Raw genomic sequence first — 24,295 nt, forward strand, 5'->3', positions numbered from 1 at the left:
TTCAATTGTTCCTTATCCTTTCAACATGTCTTGGGATGCCTTTACCATCCTTTTTACATGCCTTTGTTTTCAAGAGTGGGTGGAGAGAGGGGCTAAATTCAAATGTTAATAAGGAGCATGTGGGTAAAACACATGCATGAGTCTGGCCCTGCTTGTGGTAATGAAGGAGTGATAGGGCTGGTGGTAAAGGAAGAGACCCATCTTACCAAAATGCCCTCAAATGAGAACACAGACTTCGTGAAAGCCAAATATAATATGTATTTGGGCTAGATTCACCCACTGAACTAGATATTTCCTGAATCACAACGACCAGAACTGACGTTAAAAGTCTGGGTGTCATTTGACCAGCTCAAAAAATAAATGATGTTAATCTCCCATTGGAGTAACTATACTTCTGTTAATGCTGCAAACATTACATTAACCTTTTAGGGTGTGACATTCTGCTGACTCACAACAGGCTCCCCGTGAACTGAAGCCTGGAATTATTTTATAGGGCTGTTATTAGTTGTTTTTCTTGAATGCAGTTTTAAGACTCTATGTTTATTCCTACTAAATTTTACCTTTTCAGATTCAGCCCATCTTTCCAATCTGTCAAGATTCTTCTGAGTATAGACTTTGCCATTTTTGCCGTCCAATGCAAATATTCCCCTTGCTAGTTTCATGTAACTTATAATTATGATAAGCATTTTTATTGATATAATTCACATGCCATAAAATCCACCCTTTTATATTGTACAATCAGTGATTTTTAATATTTGCAAAGTTATACAACCATCACTACTACCTAATTCCAGAAAATTTTCATCAGGCTAAAAAGAAACCCTATTCCCATTAGCAGTCCCCATCCCTCCTCCCTCCATCCTCTGGCAACCACGAATTTCTGTCTCTATGGAGTTGCCTGTTATGGACATCTCATATAAATGGATTCATATAATATATGGTCTTTTGTGTCTGGTTTCCTTCACTTAGAATAATGTTTTTTAAGATGCATCCATGTTGTAGCATTTATCAGTACTTTATTTCTATGGCCAAATACTAGTATATTGTATGGATACAGAACATTTTGTTTATTCATTCTTCAGTTAACATACACTTGGATTGTTTCCATTTTTGAATGCTATAAATAATGCTGCTATGAACATTCATGTGTAAGTTTTTTTGTGGACAGATGTTTTCAATTCTCTTGAGTATATACCTAAAAGTGGAATGGCTGGGTCATATGGTAACTCTATGTTTAGCTTTTTTGAAGAAATGCCAAATCATTTTCCACATCAGCTGAACAATTTTACATTCCCACCAGCAGTGTATGAGGGTTCTGATTTCTCCACATCCTTGTCAACACTTATTATTGTTTGTTTTTGATTATAGCTATCCTAGTGGCTATGAAGTGGTATTTCACTGTGGTTTTTATTTGTAGCTCCCTAAAGACTAATGCTGTTGAGCATCTTTTCATGGGCTTTTTGACCATTTGGATATCTTTGGAGAATGTCTATTCAAATCTTAGCCCAATTTTTAGTTGGATCATTAGTCTTTTTATTGTTGAGTTGCAGGAGTTCTTTATATATTTTAGATACATGATTTTTTAAAGTATTTTGGATACTTTATCAGATAACGATTTGCAAATATTTACTCTTACTCTGTGGGTTGTATTTTCAATTTCCTGATGTCATTCTTTGAAACACAAAAGTTTCAAATTTTGATGAAGTCCAATTTATCTAATTTTTTTCCTTTGTTGCTTGTGCTTTCAGTGCCACAGTTAAGATGCACTGCCTAATCTAAGATCACAAAGACTTACACCTATGTTTTCTTCTAAGGGTTTTATAGTCTTAGCTCTTACATTTATATATTAAATCCACTTTGAGTTATTTTTTGCATATGGTGTGAGGTAAGGGTTCAACATCATTCTTTTGCATGGATACACAGTTTTGCAGTTGTACCAGCACCATTTTCCCCATTGAATTGTCTTGGCACCCTTGTCAAAAATGAATTGCCTATAAATATAAGGGTTTATTTCTGTACTCTTAATTCCATTCCATTTTTATATGTCCAGCCTTATGCCACAGTAGTGCACTGTCTTTATTACTGTGGCTTCATAGGACAAACATGTTTTTGAATGTTACAGAAATCAATTATAGAAATGTTGAACAAGACAGGACTGAGGAAAGAACCCTGCGGCACTAGAATATAAGTTCCATGATGGCAGGAGCTTTGTCTCCTTTGGTCACTAGTACATTCTCAGTGCCTAGAAAAGGGTCTGACACATGGTAAAGCTCTGACTAAGTATCTGTTGCCACTGAATGAATGACTGAATAAAAAATATGATTAGAATCCACTATCAAATTACAGCCACATATGAATCTACTTACTTGGACCAGCATTCTTCCTTCTCCTTCCATCAGGTCTGGAAAGATCATGTGGAAGACCTTGCCAAATATTTTGCTGAAGTCTAAAGGGCACTTATTTTAACACTCAGTGTCAGAATACCGTATATGACATCAACTTAGAGTTACCAGAAGAACAGTGCCTTAGACCATTCCTGGCACAGGCAGGACACCACCTGATGACTTAAGAAGGAAATCCTCTCTTACCTATTCCTTTAAAACAGTTATTACCAACTTAGAAGAATTGCAAAATCCTATGGCAACCACATTCATATCATTTAATAACCCCTGTCTGGTAAGTTAATACTCTGAGATGTCCCATTTGCCCTTTTCGGAAGAGCAAGCCCAGGAAGCAACAATGAAAAACAAGCAAAAGAAGACCCTGCACACACCCGCAACACTGGCTCTGCCAGAGCTCTCCCTGCTTCTGAATGGGACCTAGATGATTGAAAGATGACAGCGTGGGGAAATTTCATCAAAAAATGAAGAAACATCAACAAAGAAAAGGAGAGATTTCAACTTTTCCCATAGATTAACGACTAACAGTTTTATTTTTTAAAGTTCAATTTTTTTCTTAATTGTATGTGAAAGCTGACTTTTCAGCTGTGTGTTTGTATATAGGACTGTTAGGTCTCTGAATTTCATTGAAGGTTTATATTCTGGGGTTTATGTTTTGGGTACAGATCTGCATACAAATACTGATACTGACATCAGCTCCCAAGAGAGCCTGCCTTGTAGAAATATCCTTGCCTGAAATCTCACAAACTTTCAGGCTCCAGCCTTAGGTACTAATGCTGCCTCCTTGCTAAAAAAAAATCTCAATTTTCAATTGAGATCACTACACAAATTACCTCACTTAATCTTCTCAATTGAAATAGATATTGTTCTCTGCTATACAGATGAGAACAGCAAGGCTGAGAGAAGTTAAGAAAATTATCAATTCATAATCAGAGGAGCCAAGACTCAAATCCAGGTCAGTCTGACACCAAACTGCATGTTCTTAGCCACTGTATATCCTGCCTCTCAAATGAATATAATGCACTATAAATGCACACCGGTGGTTTTAAATGAAGAGAGGCTGCCTGAGCACATGATTTTCTTCTGAGTAAAATCCAACTGCCCTTCTTCCTCTAGATCCTTGCCCTGGACTTTGCCAATTCAAATGCCCATAATCTCAAGCCCACTGCCTTCTCTTTTTATCCTTCTCACATTCTCAATATGTATTTCCATTCTCAATGTTTGCTTTTGGGGGGGCACAATTCACATGAAATCTACCTTCATAACAAATTTTTAAGGGTACAGTACAGTACTGTTAACTATACACACACTGTTGCACAACAGAGCTCTAAAATTTTTTCATCTTGTATTACTGAAACTCTGTACCCATGGAAAAGCAACTTCCCATTTCTTCCTCCCTCTGGTCCCTGGCATCCACCATTCTACTTTCTGTTTCTCTGAGTTTTACTACTTTGGATACCTCATGTAAGTGGAACTATGCACTATTTGTCCTTCAGTGATGGATTATTTTCATTTATTCATCAATGGACATTTAGATTGTCCCATATCTTGGCTATTGTTAATAATGCTGCAATGAACACGGAAATGCAAATATCTCTTCAAGATCCTGTTTTCAATTATTTTAGATAAATACCCAGAAGTGGGATTGCTGGATTATTTTATATAGTAGTTCTACTTTTAATTTTTTGAGGAAACTTCATAACGTTTTCCACAGTGGCTGTACCATTTTACATTCCCACAGTGTACAGAAGTTTGAATTTCTCCACAGCATTACCAATGCTCACTATTTTCTGGGTTTTTTTTTTTATGATAGCTATCTTAACAGATGTGAAGTGATAGCTCATGATCTGCACTTCTCTGATGATTATGTTGAGCATCTTTCATAAACTTGTTGTCTTGGAGAAATGTCTATTCAAGTTCTTAGCACATTTTTAAATGAAGTTATTTGGTTTCATCATTGGAGTTCCTTAATATACTGGATATTAACCTCTTATAATAATATGGTTTGCAAATATTTTTTCCCATTCCATAGGTTGCCTTTTCACTCTGTTGATTGTTTTCTTTGCTGTACAGAAGCTTTTCAGTTTGAGGGACTTCCCTGGTGGTCCAGTGGTTAAGAATCCGCCTTCCAAGGCAGGGGACGCGGGTTTGATCCCTGGTCGGGGAACTAAGATCCCACATGCTGCAGGGCAAATAAGTCTGCGTGCCGCAACTACTGAGCCCACACACCTCAACTAGAGAGAAGCCCATGCGCCACAACTAGAGAGAAGCCTGCGTACTGTAACAAAGAGCCCATGCACCACAACGAAAGATCCCGTGTGCTGCAACTAAGACCTGACATAGCCAAAAATAGATAAATATTTTTTTTTAAAAGACCTCTTCAGTTTGATGTAGTCCCACTTGTCCATTTTTGCTTTTGTTGCCTGTGTTTTTGATGTCATATCCAAGAAATGACTGCCAACACCAATCTTATGAAGATTTTCCCTCTGTTTTCTTCAGGAAGTTTTATAGTTTCAGGTCTTATGCTTAAGTATTTAATCCATTCTGAGTTGATATTTTAACATAAGGGTCCAACTTCATTCTTCTGTACATGGATATCCAGGTTTCCCAACACCATTTATTAAAGAAATTATTCTTTCCCTATTGTGTAGTCTTGGCAATCTTGTTAAAGATAATTTGACAGTGTGTGCCTGGATCTAGTTCTAGACTCTCTATTCTGTTCCATTGGTCTATATGTCTGCCATTGTGCCAATATCATACTGTTTTGATTAGCACAGCTTCGTATTATGTTTTGAAGTCTAAATGGAAACACATCCCTGTGCATGGATTGAAAGACTTAATATTGTTAAAATGTCCATACTATCTAAAGTGATCTACAGATTCAATCCAATGCCTATTAAAAATTCCAATGGCTTATTTTGCAGAAATAGGAAAAAAATCCTAAAATTCATGTGGACTCACAAGGATTCTGATAGCCAAAATGATCTTGTGAAATAAGAACAAAGCTCAATGAGTTTTTGCTCTTGCTGCTCCTTGCAGATCAACCCACTAACAAGACCACAGCAGTAATTTTTGCACGTCTATGACACACTCTCTTTGAACACTAGCTTTGAGAGAAAACTTGGATGTCATTCAGATGAACGAATCCCAGATACCCAAAGCCTGCTTAAGCACCTCAAGTCCAATATAGCTAACTTCTAAAAGTAAACCCAGTTTAGAACAACTCATGCAGAGATCTTAACAGTTTCCTCATTCGTACCCAGTCTTGACAAAACTCCTATCATTTTCGCTCATCAGTATCAGTTCTCCAATCATCACCACCACTGGGAAAATGCTGTGATATTTTCAAAGAAAAGTCCCATTACTATTTTTTTTTTCCCCAACTGCCAAACACCTCCATCTTATTTCATACGGAAATGTCTCCACATAGGTTCACCCGTAACAACTGCAGCTCCCATGAACACAGTCTTTGGGGTTAGAACATGGTTTATATCCTAATCTCATCATCTATCAGCTGTGTGTCTCTACACAACTCATTTAATACATCTAAGCCTCAATGTCCTCACCTAAAACTGGTATAGTAATGATACCTCTATCAAAGATTTGTCATAAAGATGAAATAATACAGTGCCCTGGCACTTAGCAAAGCCTGCATGATAATCATTACCATTATTATTAATATTATTTTGGTTTCATTTTCCTTTATTTTTTTAAAAAAGCCCCTAAATTCTGTGGCTTCCAGGAAGCATCAGAGAAACGAAGTGCCATTTCTGTACACTTTGTAAGGCAAGACCTAGATGCACACACCACGGGGAACGCCCCCAGTTGCTCTGACCGCGCAGCACTCTGGCCTCCGGGAGACCACGCTGACCGCTCGGACCGGGCCCACTGTGGGTCTGGGGCTGGCTTTAAGGCGCTTATCTCCCACTGCTCGGCCGGCAGTGCCGAGCCAACACAAGAAAACCAGACGCACCTGGCACCGCCCAAGGGGCCCAGTGGCGGCCGCCCAGAGGTCTGGGCCCTGGAGCAGCTCCTGGAGTAGGTGCGCAGGAACTCCCCGCCTGCCACACCTGCCGGCCCAGGCTTTGGAGCGGCATTTCGGCTGGGGGCCGCCCTCACCCAGCCTTCCCCTTTGGCCTGGGGAGGCCCAGGGCTGGCTCACCTCTGGCAGCAACATCCCACAGCGACCCCTGGAGAAAACGGCCTCCGGATGGAGGGAGAGAAGCTGCACTTTACGGCACTAACGGGGCCGGCGGCTGCACTACTTACTCAACGGACACTGGCGGAGGCGCAAGGCAGAGCGGCCGCTGGAGTTTTCTTTTCTCCTTGTTTTAAACAGCTAATGCTCTTGGAAGGGCGGACTAGACACAGATGTAAGGAATCTCGTCCAAAGTCTCATGTGAAGGAAGTGACCCCACGTGGGGAGGGCAGCTCTGTTAGCCCGGCAGTCTGCGTCCGGCTGCGGCCACGTGGCCATGGACAAGCTGGCCCCGAGGGGCTGCAGCGGGAGGATTCAGGGGCCACCGCTCCAGGGTCACTTGGCGTGGCTCCAGCGATTTTCTCTTTCTCCTCTGAAGGAAACAGCAGCACTTGGTGTCGTCAGCCACCTCCACGTCCGCGGGGACTGTGATGGGGACACTGAAGTGACCAGCGGTGGTGTCATCGGCATTCAGCTCCCCGTGGATGGAGTTCAGTGCCTGGTTTTTGCCGTGTAGCAAGGCTTTGTCCGGAGCCTGAGGCTGCGAGGGCAGGTTGGTGTGGACCGTGCCACAGGCGTGGGCCGGGGCTTCCCGGCCTGGTCGTACTGGTAACCAAACATAAAGCGGCTGCGGTCAGAGGTAGTGAAGAACTTGTGCAGGGAGTCAGAGTTCAGCTTCCCGAAGAAGTCCAGGCGCCGGCCGTAGCACAGGTACGTGGCCATGTCCGGGAACCTCTCGGGGAGGCTCTCGATGGGCGTGGCCCGCTTGGTGTCCCGGATCTTCTGGTCCAGGAACCTCTCCGGGAGGCTCTCAATGGGCGTGGCCCGCTTGGTGTCCCGGATCTTCTGGTCCGGGAACCTCTCGGGGAGGCTCTCGATGGGCGTGGCCCGCTTGGTGTCCCGGATCTTCTGGTCCAGGAACCTCTCCAGGAGGCTCTCAATGGGCGTGGCCCGCTTGGTGTCCCGGATATTCTGGTAGCGCTCCTTGAGCGTGCGGGCCTTGAGCCTCTGCCCGCACAGGCTGTCGCACAGGAAGCACATAAGCACGTAGCCCAGCACCTCCAGGCCATCACAATGGCTCTGGTCCTTGCCCAGGTGAGTGTTGATGCTCATGCAGCACGTCGTGCTCGCAGTACGGGATGTGCTTCTTGGTCTCGGGGTTGATGGACTCCTTGGCTAGGCCGGAGTCAGTCGATGATGTGGATGGCGTGCCCGGTAGCCCAGCCAGGAAGTTCTCCGGCTTCACGTCCGGTAGATGAGGCCCTTGGTGTGCATGGTACTTCATGCACCTGACCATCTGGATTGCGATCATGAGCACCATTTTGAGCGTGAACGTGTGGTTGCAGGAGTGGAACAGGTCCTCCAGGCCAGACCTGAGCAGCTCCAGCACCACGGCGTTGTAGTACTTCCCTCACGGGCCGAAGTAGTAGACCTGGCGGACGCCTTCTGCGGCGCTGAACTGCTCTTAGAAGCTGCACTCCAGGTGCAGCTGCGGCGCCTGGGACTTGATGGGCTCCAACTTGATATAGTTAAGTATTCATTTGTATAGAGATTCTTTTCTAGCCGGAGCTCCCCAAAGTTGCTAACTGGCCGTCTACTCTCCCCAGATCTCTTAAATGACCCTGCCTGTGATTTAGGTTCCAAGAGGTCATGAAGTGAACCGAGATCACCTTCTATTAATGTTAAGTGAGCCTGTAAGTGAATGTTGGGCAGCAAATCAAAACCACTGTTAGCAGCTACTCTGAGGAAGTTCCTCTCTTAAAGGACCAGCTGCCCTTCATGAAAGACCCCTTTTTTCTATGAATAACATATATGATAGTAGGGAAGAAAACGTTTCCATTAAGCAATATCAATTCTCAACACACTGGATATAATCTCTTATGCCTCCATAATTAAAAATTAAACACAAAGTATTATGTTAAAAAACTCCAAAGCTGATTTTTATGTACTCTTTTTCTCCATAAACATCATTCTTACCAGCCTTTCAATATAATTATATTCCAGGGAAAAACAGGCAGGTAGAAAAGAATAAATCAACATATAATCTTCCTTTAAAGTCCTAGCTTATGTTTTATGATGTGTACAGGCTGTTCAAAAAGAAAATCAGGTCTGAAATTTTCCACAATGAACATATAGTATATTCCATTATTTTGTTATTTTAAAAGGGAAAATCATGTAAAATATCAGATCTGTTGTATTTTTAGACACAAGAGACTTTCTTTGACTGTGCAGGCTTTCATTGACTGTGTGAGTTTCTGTTAACCTATTTCTAGATCTTAAGTCCCTGACAAATAGCTGGTGCTTAATGAATATTTTTCCAAATAAATAAATACTAATATTAAAAATAAAAACTAAGAAGATATTTGAGCTTGGGACAATTCAATGTTTTGCCAATATTATTGCCTAGTGGATTTACCCCTCCTCTGCTCCACTTCCCTCTTTACTAAATAAAGAAAGAGCAATTTCAAGGAAACTATCACTGGGCAATAGGAGGATTCTTACTGTTGTCCTTAATTCACTTAGGACAAGTATTCTCATCTTATTTATTTAAGAAAGTCCATGTGAAAGTCATTGAGCTCAGAAAAGCATGGGCATCTATCTTCTTAAGCTATGAAAGTAAAAATAATGATAATAATATATTTAATTACAAGAAAAAATTTGGTTGTATGCATTTCGATCAACATACCCAAATTGATTAAAATTCAAATCACAGGATTTCTAAAGCTGGAAAGATTCTTACATGTCTTGGAATCTAACCCTTCCTTTTTAAAATTGTGGAAGCTGAGGTAGAAGAAGTTAAGTGATTGTCCCAAAGATACAGAACTAGTAAATGGCAGACAGACTTGTTCCCAGGTACCTAATTCCAATTTCAACACATGTTCCATTTCACTTCACTCTACTATAAACCCTTTAGTGTTTTACAGACCGAGAATAAAAATTAGTTAATAAAGATGATGATGATAATGAAATTTCACTGTGCTGGAAACAGGGAAATGAGGTCAGTTAGCTGGCATTTGGTGATGCTTTTGTTAAGGCAGAACATCTATTATTTTCCATCTCCCTCTGCATTTAAAAAAAATCTATGTACTTTGGTAAAAAAAAGCCTTAGGCAACTAAGTATCATTCATTAAAACATTCAAGACAAGTGACAGCTCCTAGTAATACACTTCCAGAACAGAACAAGCAGGATAAAGATAACTTAGCAACTGCATACACATAAAATTTTTCTACTGATACCCTAATCCCCTGCTGGCCAATTTTTTAAAGTGGGCTTTTATTGTACCATAAAAATGAAGAAGCTGAAGCTTTCACATCCGGAGAAAGGTTGGTACCTGCATGGAAAATGTTTTGCCTCCAGGAGTCCAGGGTGAGAGAAAACCATTATTACTCCTAGGTAAGGACAACTAACTATGTGATAGAACTGGGTATTGAAATTCCATTTGTGAGTAGCACATAAACTACAGCTTTAGCAAGATGATTCCATTTCTAAGTATAAGATGATTACTGATGCAAGGTTGGTGTTGTTACCACTAATATGACTTTGTCTTTTAAAAACCAAAGACCCAGCTTTGGAGAACTATTTGACAGCAGCTATGAAAGCTAGGCACTTGCATCCACTATACACTGGAAATTCCACTCATCGGTATATACCTGACTAAAATGCATTTATATATGAGTCAAAAGACATGCACAGGGCTTCCCTGGTGGCGCAGTGGTTGAGAATCTGCCTGCTAATGCAGGGGACACGGGTTCGAGCCCTGGTCTGGGAAGATCCCACATGCCGCGGAGCGGCTGGGCCCGTGGGCCACAACTACTGAGCCTGCGCGTCTGGAGCCTGTGCTCCGCAACAAGAGAGGCCGTGATAGTGAGAGGCCCGCACACTGCGATGAAGAGTGGCCCCCGCTTGCCACAACTAGAGAAAGCCCTCGCGCAGAGACGAAGACCCAACACAGCCAAAAATTAATTAATTAATTAATTAATTAATTTAAAAAAAAAGACATGCACAAGAATGTTCATAGCAGCCCTATTCAAAATAGCCCCAAACTGGAAGCTACTCAAATGGCCATCAAAAATAGGATGGATAAACACATTGTGATATAATCACACAATGGAATACCACTTTGCAGTGATAGTGGGTAAACTACAGCTACTCTCAGTAACAAGAACAAATTTTTACAAAAACATATTGTAGAGTAAAAGAAGCCACCTACGGGAAAAGTTTGCACTGTATGATTCTGTTATATAAAATTTTAAAGTGATCATATTAATCTATGGTGTTACAAATCCAGTTAATGCTTCCCCTGGGGGAGGGGTGGTGACTGGACAGGGCACAAGGAGGATTTGGGGGAGGGTGCTAACTGTTTTCTTTCTTGATCAGGGTCCTGGTTATACAGGGTTGCTATCTTTGTTTAAATGCATTGACCTATATACGCTTATGGTGTGTAAGTTAATATGAGTTTATGTATATGTCATTTAAAAAATCTGAAGCCCTAAACATTTTCCTGTAAAAACATGGTAGGGCGAGAGTGACACATTAGTAGAAGCGACATGCCCTCAGTAAGGTGAAGAATGACTGCGCCCACAGGCAGCCTTCCCTCCCTTGCCCTGTTTTCCCCTCATCGTTGCTTATGAAATTGGTCATCAGCCTGCAAATGAGGAACACAAATGTATAAATGTCACAGTCTTATGCAGGAACAAAGGCACTCACTTCTTTTTGCCCCAAGGCATGATTGGGTCTCAGTTTTCACATACTAAAAATGGACCTATTAGGGTAATGTGTTCACGTCTGTCATTTCAAGCTGGTTGCTGGCAGTCTGTGTTGTGTGAGATGTGTCCCACTAAGTAGAAATCAGATAAATTCAGGGAACATACATCATTTGGGGACATGGACTAATTGGGCATTTGTCCTTTGTGCTCCATCTGTAAGGTCTATTGAGGGAACACAGAGGTCTGTCCTCGAGATTTAATAAATGGAGGAAGGAATAAACTTTTAAGTACTTATTGTGAGCCAATACAGTGTTAGGCAATTATATAATCTTCACAATAGCTTTCAAAGGCAGGTACCATTGGCCTCATTTTACAGAGAAGGAAACAGAGTCTGAGAGAGGATGAAGCCTATGCAAGTTATGCTGCTACTAAATAAGGGAAGAGAGATTCAAATTTAGGACCACTGACTCCTCAGGCTGTTTTCATATAGCATAGTTTCAATAGAGGTCAATAGCCCTTTGACAAAATGTCTGCATTCCCTAGAGAAAAGAACCAAAGGGTTCTTTTCAACTCTGCTTTAAGTCTATCCTAATACCAGGGAGTATTCCAAGTGCACGAAAAAACACAACCACCCTTTTGCCTGAAAAACAGTCTTAAATAGCAGGGGTAGTGAAGGTATAAGTTTTTAATAATTGTCATCACTGGGTCAAAACACTTTCTCAATCAAGCCCAATATTCTTTCAGAAATGATGGTATCCAAGGTGTGGATACCTTCCAAAAGGCAGGCCTCAAACGTTTAGGTACCCACGTTCAATGTGTCTAACTTCCTTTAGACTCAAGAAAACATCACTCCTAGCACTACAGAACTGGCCAACAACCAAAGAGGAAAAAACCAATGGTGCCACCCCGAAAGACTTCAGAGAAACCGTAAACCGGCTGTATTGCTTTGAGGTATCCAAACTCCAACTAGGAGCAGGCCTCCCCTGCAAGCTATTCTCTGACCATCACGGCTGATGCTATGACCCAGAATAAACATCTGACTCTCCCTACCTCAGCTTCTCCACACTGCAAAAGGATGATAAGAACTCCTACCTGTCCTCGAAGGTGTTAAAAGAACCAGCTTATATCTGCAGAGAGAAGCACTGTTTAAGTGCTAAGTGACCACCAATGCAGGGAGCCTTGAACAATGCAGATTGGTGTTGGTCTTGCACAGATCACACATGTTCTCACCTCCCAACAGAGAAGGTTTGAGCGTGACCCCCTAGCTCATAATGAGACACAAAAGCAAATGGATGGTGTGGAGATATATTTGGGGACTAAATGAAGAAATCAGACAAAAAATTGGAGTGAAATTTGCCAGGCTAAAAGTGACCTACAGTAGCCCTGCCCTGGCATACAAAATCACAGGATGGACATTTGTCCTCTGCATGCTCTCTGGCAGGGTTGGCCGGACTGGGCACTGGGAGAGTTGACTGAACCCACACCAGAGACAGCAGCCACAGAGACTCAATTAAAACTGATCTAACATGAGAACAGAGAAGAGGATACACTGAGCTACAGCGATGGAGCAGTAGGTACTCAATGGGTATGCAAAAGTAGTAAAGCAATAGATAAATCAGACTTAATAGCTGGCTCCTGATCAGGTGACTCTCCTCCAGGGCTTCCACCTGGTGGCAAGCATAGGTGAATACTAAGAACAAGCTCCCAGGCTCTGAGTTAGGTCATTTTACATGTTTATCACACAGTCCTCTCACCAGCCCCTGAAAAGTGGGTATTATCATTTTTCAAGAAATGAGGGTCAAAGTGACAAAGTAACTTGCGTTAAGACAGTGTCGCCATCACTAAAATATAGGTCTGGCTGAGACAGGAGCCCTTGCTCATTAAACTGGGTCCTCCATCTCTCATCACAGTTATTCACTGTGTATACTAGCTCTGAGCAGATCCCCAGGCCAACTCAGTAGGAAATCCAAACCATGGTACCTGGCTTTGTAATTAAATGGTATGGCCTGTAGTACAGTAACTGATCCAATAAGCATTTGAAGAGGGCCTGCTATGGGCCAGGCTTGTACTAGATGAGAATAATGCAGAAAAAAGAAGACCCACTCCTTCACCTTGGCAACATCCATTGGCATCCAACAAGCATGGTGCAGCAGCCATTCTGGGCAAGTTCTCCAGCACAGACTTCAGCCACAGTTGGTGAGATGCGTAAGCAATCACAGAGGTTATTGCCCCCTTGAAAGCCATTCTCAAGGAGGCCCTCAGCAAACAGAGGATATTCTTTAGTCTGAGTTTTGACAGTTCTTTATTAATCTCCTGAGGATTATGGCTAAAAACTGCTGCATGTTCTTTTACTTTTAATTACAGTCCTATAGAAGGTTTGATTTTATTTTAAAAAAACAAACTAGTAAAATTATTGCAGAAGAAAAGTTCTTAATAATTTATTCATAATGCTATTAAGACAAAGTCATGTTTTATTGGGCTCTGCGTGTTTCTGTTATGACGCAGAAGTCAATAAGAGGGAGCTTTAGTAATATATAATATCTAGGAATATTCTCCATGTATGTTCACCAATGTCTCAGCATCAATAAAGGATTTCAATAATTAAAAAGTTTGATTTTTCCCGATTTAACTATTTCCTACTAAAAGGATGCCACAGATGCTTATACTGACAGCCTCTCATTCCCAGCAAAAGCAACTGCACTTTATGGGGAGACAGATAGAGTGGAATGAATGTTAGTCCAGGAAGGGGCTCTTGTCTCCATGCTGACGCTAACTGCATATGACCTTGCGGTCTAGGCCCTTCCCTCTTCATCTGTACAATGAAAAGATTTAGATGAGGCAATGCCCACGTCTTCCCCAGCTTTCCAGCTGTGAAATAGCACTCCCCTGGGCCTTATCTTTATCCCTTCTTGATCACCACTACCTTTTGTCAGGTGTCATTTTGAAATGAGTTTCTTGTTTCCCAAATAGGCATTGTTCTTTGACTACTTAGCCTGGCTCACAGAGTTAAGAGGCAGAATGGAGGCCCACTGGCTATGGAGACAAGTGATGGTTCCCTCTCCAACTTGCTGTTTGCCCTTGATCAGGGAGTCACTTAGGAATTCCAGGCCCATCATTTCCTCACTGATGGGGGATTATGTGACAATATTTAGCTACCAAGAAGGAGTGAGAGAGGATTAAATAATATGCTTGTATGGGACTTAGCCAATACTTGATGTAACACTGGATACTTGGTAATAATTACCTTTTGAGTCTCACAGAACTCACCTGAAATACCTTCCTGATTCAAGGGCTAAATGGTTCCATAAGAGGGTTTAGTTCCTTTTCATTCCCTAAAAGAACTGTGCCACAAACTGAGAGCCTTGATATACCATTGCAAGCATGGATTTCCTTTGCCTTAGCTCCCCAGAATCACTAAAGAATCACGATCACTGTGTTTTACAGGCTCAAATCATTTCCCCCATATTCCTTTATAGATAGACGCTTATTATGCCATAAACATAAAGGGAAAATATCCAGTGGGTATTTTGACACTGTTAACACTCCCTCTCGGGGAGACCTTCAAGATGGCAGAGGAGTAAAATGTGGAGATCACCTTCCTCCCCACAAATACATCAGAAATACATCTACATGTGGAATAACTCCTACAGAACACCTACTGAATGCTGGCAGAAGACCTCAGACTTCTCAAAGGCAAGAAACTCCCCACGTGCCTGGGTAGGGCAAAAGAAAAAAGAAAAAATAGAGACAAAAGAATAGGGACGGGACCTGCACATCTGGGAGGGAGATGTGAAGGAGGAAAAGCTTCCACATTCTAGGAAGCCCCTTCACTGGCAGAGATGGGGGGATGGGCGGGGGGGGAAGCTTCGGAGCCACGGAGGAGAGAACAGCAACAGGGGTGTAGAGGGCAAAGCGGAGAGATTCCCGCACAGAGGATGGGTGCCGACCAGCACTCACCAGCCCGAGAGGCTTGTCTGCTCACCCGCCGGGGCAGGCGGGGGCTGGGAGCTGAGGCTCGGGATTCCGAGGTCAGATCCCAGGGAGAGGACTGGGGTTGGCTGCGTGAACACAGCCTGAAGGGGGCTAGTGCACCACAGCTAGCCGGGAGGGAGTCCGGGAAAAGTTCTGGAGCTGCCTAAGAGGCAAGAGACCATTGTTTTGGAGTGCGCAAGGAGAGGGGATTCAGAGCACCACCTAAACGAGCTCCAGAGACGGGCGCGAGCCACGGCTACCAGCGCAGACACCAGAGACGGGCATGAAACGCTAAGGCTGCTGCTGCAGCCACCAAGAAGCCTGTGTGCGAGCACAGGTCACTATCCACACCTCCCCTCCCGGGAGCCTGTGCAGCCCTCCACTGCCAGGGTCCCGTGATCCAGGGACAACTTCCCCAGGGAGAATACATGGCATGCCTCAGGCTGGTGCAATGTCACGCCAGCCTCTGCCACCGCAGGCTCGCCCTGCAGTCTGTACCCCTCCCTCCCCCCGCCTGAGTGAGCCAGAGCCCCCCCAGTCAGCTGCTACTTTAACACCGCCCTGTCTGGGCAGGGAACAGACGCCCTCAGGCAACCTACATGCAGAGGCAGGGCTAAATCCAAACCTGAACCCCAGGGGCTGTGCAAACAAAGAAGAGAAAGGGAAATCTCTCCATGCAACCTCAGGAGCAGTGGTTTAAATCTCCACAATCAACTTGATGTACCCTACATCTGTGGAATACCTGAATAGACAACAAATCATCCCAAAATTGAGGTGGTGGACTTTGGGAGCAACTGTAAACTTGGGGTTGCTTTCTGCATCCAATTTTTTTCTGGTTTTATGTTTATCTTAGTTTAGTATTTAGAGTATATAATCATTGGTAGATTCGTTTATTGATTTTGTTGCTCTCTTTTTTTATATATATATAGCTATATATATTTTTTTTCCTTTTTCTCTTTTTCTGAGTGTGTATGTGTATGCTTCATTCTGTGATTTTGTCTGTATAGCTTTGCTTTTACCATTTGTCCTAGGGTTCTGTCTGTCAGTTTTTTTTAATTTGTTTTTTTGTTTCTTTTTTAGTATAGTTTTTTTTTTTAAAAGAAATTCACGTTCTTTTATTTATTTATTTATGACTGTGTTGAGTCTTTGTTTCTGTGCGAGGGCTTTCTCCAGTTGCGGCAAGTGGGGACCACTCTTCATTGCGGTGCGCGGGCCTCTCACCATCGCGGCCTCTCTCGTTGCGGAGCACAGGCTCCAGACGCGCAGGCTCAGCAATTGTGGTTCACGGGCCCAGTCGCTCCACGGCATGTGGGATCCTCCCAGACCAGGGCTCGAACCCGTGTCCCCTGCATTGGCAGGCAGACTCTCAACCACTGTGCCACCAGGGAAGCCCTTTAGTATAGTTTTTAGTGCTTGTTATCATTGGTGGGTTTGTTCTTTGGTTTGGTTGCTCTTTTTTTCTTTCTTTTTTTTTTAAATTACTTTTTAATTTTTTTAATTTTTAATAATTTTTAAAATTTTTTTATTTTAATAACTTTATTTTATTTTTTTCTCTCTTTCTTTTTTTCTCCCTTTTGTTCTAAGCTGTGTGGCTGACAGGGTCTTGGTGCTTTGGCCGGGTTGCAGGCCTGTGCCTCTGAGGTGGGAGAGCCAAGTGCAGGACATTGGTCCACCAAAGACCTCCCAGCTCCACGTAATATCAAACAGCGAAAGCTCTCCCAGAGATCACCATCTCAACACTAAGACCCAGCTCCACTCTACGACCAGCAAGCTACAGTGCTGGACACCCTATGCCAAACAATTAGCAAGACAGGACACAACCCCACCCATTAGCAGAGAGGCTGCCTAAAATCATAATAAGATCACAGACACCCCCAAACACAATACTGGACGTGGTCCTGCCCACCAGAAAGACAAGATCCAGCCTCATCCACCAGAACACAGGCACCAGTCGCCTCCACCAGGAAGCCTACACAACCGACTGAACCAACCTTAGCCACTGGGGGCAGACACCATAAAGAATGGGAACTACCAACCTGCAGCCTGCGAAAAGGAGACCGCAAACACAGTCAGTTAAGCAAAATAAGAAGACAGAGAAACACACAGCAGATGAAGGAGGAAGATAAAAACCCACCAGACCAAACAAATGAAGAGGAAATAGGCAGTCAACCTGAAAAAGAATTCAGAATAATGATAGTAAAGATGATCCAAAATCTTGAAAATAGAATGGAAAAAGTACAAGAAATGTTTAACAAGGACCTAGAAGAACTAAAGAGCAAACAATGATGAACGACACAATAAATGAAATTAAAAATTCTCTGGAAAGTATCAATAGCAGAATAACTGAGGCAGAAGAATGGATAAGTGACGTGGAAGATAAAATAGTGGAAATAACTACTGCAGAGCAGAATTTTTTAAAAAAATGAAAAGAATTGAGGACAGTCTTAGACACCTCTGAGACAACATTAAACGCACCAACATTTGAATTATAGGGGTCCCAGAAGGAGAAAAGAAAAAGAAAGGGAATGAGAAAATATTTGAAGAGATTATAGTTGAAAATATCCTTAATATGGGAAAGGAAATAATCAAATCCAGGATGCACAGAGAGTCCCATAAAGAATAAATCCATGGAGACAAATGCCAAGATACATATTAATCAAACTATCGAAAAATTAAATAAAAAGAAAAAGTATTAAAAGCAGCAAGGGAAAAGCAAAAGATAATATACAAGGGAATCCCCATAAGGTTAACAGCTGATCTATCAGCAGAAACTCTGCAAGCCACAAGGGAGGGGCAGGACATATTTAAAGTGATGAAAGGGAAAAACATACAACCAAGATGACTCTCCCCAGCAACGATCTCATTCCGATTTCACAGAGAAATTAAAACCTTTACAGACAAGCAAAAGCTAGGAGAATTCAGCACCACCAAACCAGCTTTACAACAAATGCTAAAGGAACTTCTCTAGGCAGGAAACACAAGGGAAGGAAAAGACCTACAATAACAAACCCAAAACAATTAAGAAAATGGTAATAGGAACATACATATTGATAATTGCCTTAAATGTAAATGGATTAAATGCTCTAACCAAAAGACATAGACTGGCTGAATGGATACAAAAACAAGACCGGTATATATGCTGTCTACAAGAGACCAACTTCAGACCTAGGGACACATACAGACTGAAAGTGAGGGGATGGATAAAGATACTCCATGTAAACGCAAATCAAAAGAAAGCTGGAGTAGCAAATCTCATATCAGACAAAACAGACTTTAAAACAAAGAGTATTCCAAGAGACAAAGAAGGACACTACCTAATGATCAAGGGATCAATCCAAGAAGAAGATAGAACAACTGTAAATATTTATGCACCCAACATAGGAGCACCTCAATACATAAGGCAAGTGCTAACAGCCATAAAAGGGGAAATCGACAGTAACACAATCATAGTAGGGGACTTTAACACCCCACTTTCACCAATGGACAGATCATCCAAAATGAAAATAAATAAGGAAACACAAGCTTTAAATGATACATTAAACAAGATGGACTTAATTGATATTTATGGGACATTCCATCCAAAAAGAACAGAATACACTTTCTTCTCAAGTGCTCATGGAACATTCTCCAGGATAGATCATAACTTGGGTCACAAATCAAGCCTTGGTAAATTTAAGAAAATTGAAATTGTATCAAGTATCTTTTCTGACAACAATGCTATGAGACTAGATATCAATTACAGGAAAAAAATCTGTAAAAACTACAAACACATGGAGACTAAACAATACACTACTAAATAACCAAGAGATCAGTGAAGAAATCAAAGAGGAAATCAAAAAATACCTACAAATAAAAGACAATGAAAACACGATGACCCAAAACCTATGGGATGCAGCAAAAGCAGTTCTAAGAGGGAAGTTTATAGCAATACAATCCTACCTCAAGAAACAAGAAACATCTCAAATAAACAACCTAACCTTACACCTAAAGCAATTAAAGAAGAACAAAAACCCCCAAAGTTAGCAGAAGGAAAGAAATGATAAGATCAGATCAGAAATAAATGAAAAAAGAAATGAAGAAAACAATAGCAAAGATCAATAAAACTAAAAGCTGGTTCTTTGAGAAGATAAAAACAAAAATTGATAAACCATTACCCAGACTCATCAACAAAAAAAGGGAGAAGACTCAAATCAATATAATTAGAAATGAAAAAGGAGAAGTCACAACAGACACTGCAGAAATACAAAGGATCATGAGAGATTACTACAAGCAACTATATGCCAATAACATGCACAACTTGGAAAAAATGGACAAATTCTTAGAAAAGCACAACCTTCCAAGACTGAACCCGGAAAAAATAGAAAATATAAACAGACCAATCACAAGCACTGAAATTCAGACTGTGATTAAAAATCTTCCAACAAACAGAAGCCCAGGACCAGATGGCTTCACAGGCGAATTCTATCAAACATTTAGAGAAGAGCTAACACCTATCCTTCCCAAACTCTTCCAAAATATAGCAGAGGGAGAAACACTCCCAAACTCATTCTACAAGGCCACTATCACCCCGATACCAAAACCAGACAAAGATGTCACACAAAAAAAAAACTACAGGCCACTATCACTGACGAACATAGATGCAAAAATCCTCACCAAACTACTACCAAACAGAATCCAACAGCACATTAAAAGGATCATACACCATGATCAAGTGGGGTTTATCCCAGGAATTCAAGGATTCTTCAATATACTCAAATCAATCAATGTGATAAACCATATTAACCAATTGAAGGAGAAAAACCATATGATTATCTTAATAGATGCAGAAAAAGCTTTCGACAAAATTCAACACCCATTTATGATAAAAAAAAAAACCCTCCAGAAAGTAGGCATACAGGGAACTTACCTCAACATAATAAAGGCCATATATGAACAAACCCACAGCCAACATCATTCTCAATGGTGAAAAACTGAAACCATTTCCTCTAAGATCAGGAACAATACAAGGTTGTCCACTCTCACCACTATTATTCAACATAGTTTTGGAAGTTTTAGCCACAGAAATCAGAGAGGAAAAAGAAATAAAAGGAATCCAAATTGGAAAAGAAGAAGTAAAGCTGTCACTGTTTGCAGATGACATGACACTATACATAGAGAATCCTAAGGATGCTACCAGAAAACTACTACAGGTAATCAATGAATTTGGTAAAGTAGCAGGATACAAAATTAATGCACAGAAATCTCTTGCATTCCTATACTCTAATGATGAAACATCTGAAAGAGAAATTAAGGAAACACTCCCATTTACAACTGCAACAAAAAGAAGAAAATACCTAGGAATAAACCTACCTAAGGAGACAAAAGACCTGTATGCAGAAAACTATAAGACACTGATGAAAAAATTAAAGATGATACAAACAGATGGAGAGACATACCATGTTCTTGGACTGGAAGAATCAACATTCTGAAAATGACTCTACTACCCAAAGCAATCTACAGATTCAGTGCAATCCCTATCAAACTACCAAAGGCATTTTTCACAGAACTAGAACAAAAAATTTCACAATTTGTATGGAAACACAAAAGACCCCGAATAGCCAAAGCAATCTTGAGAAAGAAAAACGCAGGTGGAGGAATCAGGCTCCTGGACTTCAGACTATACTACAAAGTTACAGTAATCATGACAGTATGGTGCTGGCACAAAAACAGAATTATAGATCAATGGAACATGATAGAAAGCCCAGAGATAAACCCAAGCACATATGGTCACCTTCTTTTTGATAAAGGAGGCAAGAATACACAATGGAGAAAAGACAGCCTCTTCAATAAGTAGTGCTGGCAAAACTGGACAGCTACATGTAAAAGAATGACATTAGAACACTCCCTAACACCATACACAAAAATAAACTCAAAATGGATTAAAGACCTAAATGTAAGGCCAGACACTATAAAACTGTTAGAGGAAAACATCGGCAGAACACTTTGTGACATAAATCACAACAAGATCCTTTTTGACCCACCTCCTAGAGAAATGGAAATAAAAACAAAAATAAACAAATGCGACCTAATGAAACTAAAAAGCTTTTGCACAGCGAAGGAAACCATAAACAAGACAAAAAGACACCCCTCAGGCTGGGAGAAAACGTTTGCAAACGAGGCAACTGACAAAGGATTAATCTCCAAAATATACAAGCAGCTCATACAGCTCAATATCAAAAAAACAAACAGCCCAATCCAAAAATGGTCAGAAGACCTAAATAGACATTTCTCCAAAGAAGATATACAGATTGCCAACAAACACATGAAAGGATGCTGAACATCACTAATCATTAGAGAAATGCAGATCAAAACTACGATGAGGTATCACCTCACACCAGTCAGAATGACCATTATCAAAAAATCTACAAACAATAAATGCTGGAGGGGGTGTGGAGAATAGGGAACCCTCCTGCACTGTTGGTGGGAATGTAAATTGATACAGCCACTATGGAGAACAGTATGGAGGTTCCTTTAAAAACTAAAAATAGAACTACCATACGACCCAGCAATCCCACTACTGGGCATATACCCTGAGAAAGCCATAATTCAAAAAGAGTCACGTACCACAATGTTCATTGCAGCTCTATTTACAATAGCCAGGACATGGACGCAACCTAAGTGTCCATCGACAGATGAATGGATAAAGAAGATGTGGCACATATATACAATGGAATATTACTCAGCCATAAAAAGAAACGAACTTGAGTTATTTGTAGTGAGGTGGATGGACCTAGAGTCTGTCATACAGAGTGAAGTAAGTCAGAAAGAGAAAAACAAATACTATATGTTAGCACATATATATGGAATCTAAAAAAAAAAAAAAAAAAAAAAGTGGTTCTGAAGAACCGAGGGGCAGGACAAGAATAAACATGCAGACATAGAGAATGGACTTGAGCACACGGGGAGGGGGAAGGGTTAGCTGGGACAAAGTGAGAGAGTGGCATGGACTTATATATACTACCAAGTGTAAAATAGATAGCCAGTGGGAAGCAGCCGCATAGCACAGGGAGATCAGCTCAGTGCTTTGTGACGGAGGGGTGGGATAGGGAGGGTGGAAGGGAGACGCAAGAGGGAGGAGATATGGGGATATATGTATACGTATAATTGATTTACTTTGTTATAAAGCAGAAACTAACACACCATTGTAAAGCAATTATACTCCAATAAAGATGTTAAAAAAGAAAAAAAAAAGACTTCCTCTCCACCATAACTAACGTGGTCATCCCACTATAAACTGGAAGAGACAACTTGGCTTCATGGAAAGAACTCACATTTAAGCAAGAAACCAAACTCATTGAGATGAAAATAATTATTGTTAGCACCAATTGACAGATTAATCTATGCCAGCACTGTTCTGAATAATTTTCACTTATCAAGTCCTTTACTCCTGGAGACAACCCTACAAGATTGTTACTATTTTCATGTCCATTTCAAGGTGTAAAAAACATGCAGCACAGGGAGGTTAAAAGCTTCAAAATGCCAGATTTCTAGGAATTGGTTCACACCAGATTTAAACCCAAGCAGTTTAGAGTCTGGGCTTTTAATTATGCTACTCTTCAGAGTTGGCAGGATGATCTGAAAGAAGTATGTAGAGAACTGGCCATACTGAAAGCACTCAATGAATAGTAATTTACATTGTTTACATTAAAATAGCTATTTTCTTAAATGTTGTTGCTTTTCCCAACTGATTATGACAGAGATTCATCCTTTGTATTCCTCTTTTCCACCTTCACTTCCCATATTTTTAGTTCCACTGGCCTCACTGCTATCTCAGTCCACAGACACAAGGCTCCATGGCATTCATGTCATCCCAGAGTGAACCTCCTCTCTATCCCATCTTGTAACTTCCCTAGGTCTGGCTTTCAGAGTTCCACTTACTGATCTATCAGCTTACTGTTTGAAATAAAATTCAGAGGAACAAGTCCCTCACCCTTTTCCTTTACTTTCCTCACTCTGTGTACAGCTTCAGCCTCTGATAAACTGGTCACTTGTTTTGTAGGATATGTTAAGATACACCAAAATTTTAGTCTGTGATACCTTACCCTGTTAAAGGGAAGCTTACCCCAAGATTATAGAGTCCTCATTTTCTGCAACTCACTGATCCAGTCACCAAAACACCATCAGCTTATTTGGCTCAGGTAAGCATCAAGCTGAATGGTGTTCAAATGACAGCAACAGTGAGGCAGATAACAGGTCTTATAAGACACCATTCGCAGAAGATAATCATAGTAATTTGCTGTCATCATTCCCTCACAAATCCAGGAAAAGGAGCAGCATTAAATCCCATACAGAAGGCAGACGTTTTGAGACTTGGAGAAGTACATGGTCCACGTGAATTCTGGGAACTGGTGGCAAAGCCAAGAAATAATGAAGTAGCAGATGGCAGGCCATCAGTGGAAAGGTGGACCCTTCCACTACCTCACCTAACCAATTTGAGGTAGCTGGTAGTTTATCTGAAGGCCATTTTCAAATCATGCAGTGCCTTGCTCCTCAAAATGTGGTCCATGGACCAGCTGCATGGATATCACTTGGGAACGTGTTAGAAATGAAGACTCTCAGGTCCCTCCCCAGACCTCCTGAGTCTGAATCTACATTAGAAGCTGGCTATTCCTGAGTGCATTACATATTGAGAAGTTCTGGTGGGGGCTTATAGCTCAGGTTAAGACTGGCAGGCCTGACCTACCTATAAAATAGACTCCATTTTGAAATTTCAATGAATAAGTAAGTACATATGATAGTATAAAAGCAAAATTAAGAAAGGGTAAAAAGTTTTTAAATTGTGCTCAGAATAAAGTTGCAACACTAAAGAAGAGATGGCAAGAGATCTGCATGGAAACCCAATAGAAATATTCCATTTGCTGCTCTGATACACCACCCACTTTTCTTCATCTTGCTCTGTGCCCAGGGAGGCTGACCTGTGTGAGAGCAGAGGAATGAAGAAGGGTGAGATTCCCCAGGGGCCAGCCTTGGGCTGGCCATG

The 24,295-nt window shown here is 41.4% G+C and overlaps 1 protein-coding gene and 1 pseudogene across 1 annotated transcript in view; both read right to left on the bottom strand.

Moving 5' to 3' along the window:
• ASTN1 (astrotactin 1) overlaps window positions 1–24,295 on the bottom strand; it is a 328,148-nt gene that overhangs the window by 234,466 nt on the left and 69,387 nt on the right. The window lies entirely within an intron of this gene.
• Window positions 6,836–24,295, bottom strand: part of LOC103009533 (casein kinase I-like) — a 37,294-nt pseudogene continuing 19,834 nt past the window's right edge.

Source organism: Balaenoptera acutorostrata, chromosome 1 (genome assembly GCF_949987535.1).
Source record: "Balaenoptera acutorostrata chromosome 1, mBalAcu1.1, whole genome shotgun sequence".
NCBI classification, from domain to species: domain Eukaryota; kingdom Metazoa; phylum Chordata; class Mammalia; order Artiodactyla; family Balaenopteridae; genus Balaenoptera; species Balaenoptera acutorostrata.